A 2,500-nucleotide genomic window follows, 5' to 3' on the forward strand; every position below is an offset into this window, starting at 1 on the left:
GCACGTCAGAATCGCTACGGTCCTCCACCAGAGTTTCCTCTGGCTTCAACCTCTTCAGGCATAGTTCACCATCTTTCGGGTCCCAACGCGAACGCTCTCGCTCGACCTCTCCGGCAAAGCGGACGAGATCGGCCGGTGATGCGGCCGCCGCGAACGACGACGTCTCACCTCCGCCGGACCGCGCCGACATTCACTTTCACTGCGCCCATGGGTTTCGTACTGCCCCGTGGCTCGCGCTCACGTTAGACTCCTTGGTCCGTGTTTCAAGACGGGTCGGGAAGGTGGCTGACTTCAGCCGCGGACCCCGTGCGCCTCGCGAAACGACACCGGAAGCGCGACCGAGACGAAGAGGCTGGGCACTGAGAACAGTCCCCGACCCACGACGCCCCAGCCGGCACCGGGCGCTCGGCCCCGAAGGGCAGACGCGGCGATCTCTCCTCGCCCGAACGGCGGGCCGACGGACACGCGCGCCTATAGTACCCGACCGAGGCCGGGTTACCTTGCGCGCGGCCTTCTCGCCGCCGTCCAGACGGTCGCGGCCTTCGCCCGGCGCTAGTGCGCTGGTCCCCGATCGGGCGGCGCCGCCGGCGGCCCGTGAGGGTCCGCACGACAACGTCGCCGACAGGGGGCCGGCTGAAAGCGACCGGGCGACTCGACAGGCCCTCCCGTTTGCCTCTCGACGGTTTCACGTACTCTTTAACTCTCTCTTCAAAGTGCTTTTCAACTTTCCCTCACGGTACTTGTTCGCTATCGGTCTCGTGACCGTATTTAGCCTTAGATGGAGTTTACCACCCGCTTTGGGCTGCATTCCCAAACAACCCGACTCTGGGAAGACGCCGTAGCGCGCCCGCCTGTCGCCGCCATGGGCCTGACACCCGCTCTGGGAAAAGGCCTCGATCAGAAGGACGCGGGCGACCGGCGAAGCGCGCCGTGACGAATTCCGTACGCCACAATTCCGCGCACTCCAAAAGCGCGCGGATTCGGCGATGGGCACATCCCGCTTCACTCGCCGTTACTGAGGGAATCCTCGTTAGTTTCTTTTCCTCCGCTTAGTAATATGCTTAAATTCAGCGGGTAGCCTCGTCCGACCTCAGGCCGAAAGTAAGGACCGGGACTATTCTTCCCGTTCCGCGCTCGCCGTCGGCGCCGCGCGCCGCCGCGCACCTCGATTCCCGCCCTTGAGCCGCCAGCCGTTGGCCTCTTCGAGGTCGACTCGCCGCCGCCGCGCGGGATTCTGGTCGCGATCGTCGCGCATCGTGCCGTGCTGTCTTGAGCGGGACGGGCGCTCGCGCGTCCGACGCCGCAGCAGCCGCGCGGAGAAATCCCCGCGCGGAACGTTTGCAACGCGACCCTGAGGCGGGCGCGGCCCCGGGATTGACCCGAGGCCGCAATTTGCGTTCAGAACGTCGATGCTCAATGTGTCCTGCAATTCACACTAATTCACGCAGCTAGCTGCGTCCTTCATCGACTCACGAGCCGAGTGATCCACCGCCAAGAGCCATCCACGATTGTTTCGCTCGCACAGTGCCTCGCACTATAGGGTGACAAAATAGACCGCGCCGAGCGGTCGGCCAGGCCGACGCTTGAAGCCGGAGCGCGCGGCACCGCGGCACTCGACGCGCAAACATTACCGGGTGACCGAATCGCCGGCCGGCGCGCCGCTCCTCGCGGGTCGGGCGCCGGGTAGCAAAGACTTTTTCTCTCGCTTGTCCGAGTTTCGCGTTCGCCGAAGCGTTTGCGAGACCGTTAATGATCCTTCCGCAGGTTCACCTACGGAAACCTTGTTACGACTTTTACTTCCTCTAAATGATCAAGTTAGATCGTCTTCTCGGACGCCGGCTCGACCGTTGCCGGCCGCGCCAGGTCCAATCGGAGGACCTCACTAAACCATTCAATCGGTAGTAGCGACGGGCGGTGTGTACAAAGGGCAGGGACGTAATCAACGCGAGCTAATGACTCGCGCTTACTGGGAATTCCTCGTTCAAGGGAAATAATTGCAATTCCCTATCCCTAGCACGACCGGGGTTCAGCGGGTTACCCAGACCTGTCGGCCAAGGCGAGCACATGCTGATCCGGTCAGTGTAGCGCGCGTGCGGCCCCGAACATCTAAGGGCATCACAGACCTGTTATTGCTCAATCTCGTGTGGCTAAACGCCACTAGTCCCTCTAAGAAGTTAGACGCCGACCGATTGGGTCGCGTAACTAGTTAGCAAGCCAGAGTCTCGTTCGTTATCGGAATTAACCAGACAAATCGCTCCACCAACTAAGAACGGCCATGCACCACCACCCACAGAATCAAGAAAGAGCTCTCAATCTGTCAATCCTCACTGTGTCCGGGCCGGGTGAGATTTCCCGTGTTGAGTCAAATTAAGCCGCAGGCTCCACTCCTGGTGGTGCCCTTCCGTCAATTCCTTTAAGTTTCAGCTTTGCAACCATACTTCCCCCGGAACCCAAAGACTTTGGTTTCCCGCAAGCTGCCGGAGAGGTCGTAAAACTAACG

The 2,500-nt window shown here is 61.4% G+C and overlaps 3 non-coding genes across 3 annotated transcripts in view; all 3 read right to left on the reverse strand.

Moving 5' to 3' along the window:
• LOC146144510 (large subunit ribosomal RNA) overlaps nt 1–1,098 on the reverse strand; it is a 3,598-nt gene extending 2,500 nt beyond the window's left edge. The window contains exon 1 of the ribosomal RNA XR_014501070.1: nt 1–1,098. This exon is cut by the window's left edge and continues 2,500 nt beyond it. This is a non-coding gene — a ribosomal RNA (large subunit ribosomal RNA).
• A 248-nt stretch (nt 1,099–1,346) lies between these two features.
• Nucleotides 1,347–1,500, reverse strand: LOC146144511 (5.8S ribosomal RNA). The gene has a single exon (XR_014498989.1). It is a non-coding gene; the product is annotated as a 5.8S ribosomal RNA (ribosomal RNA).
• A 247-nt stretch (nt 1,501–1,747) lies between these two features.
• The window catches only part of LOC146144512 (small subunit ribosomal RNA), a 1,811-nt gene continuing 1,058 nt past the window's right edge, over nt 1,748–2,500 (reverse strand). Inside the window, exon 1 of the ribosomal RNA XR_014500611.1 lies at nt 1,748–2,500. This exon is cut by the window's right edge and continues 1,058 nt beyond it. This is a non-coding gene — a ribosomal RNA (small subunit ribosomal RNA).

Source organism: Ascidiella aspersa, chromosome 5, assembly GCF_963924565.1.
Source record: "Ascidiella aspersa chromosome 5, kaAscAspe10.2, whole genome shotgun sequence".
Lineage (NCBI taxonomy): Eukaryota > Metazoa > Chordata > Ascidiacea > Phlebobranchia > Ascidiidae > Ascidiella > Ascidiella aspersa.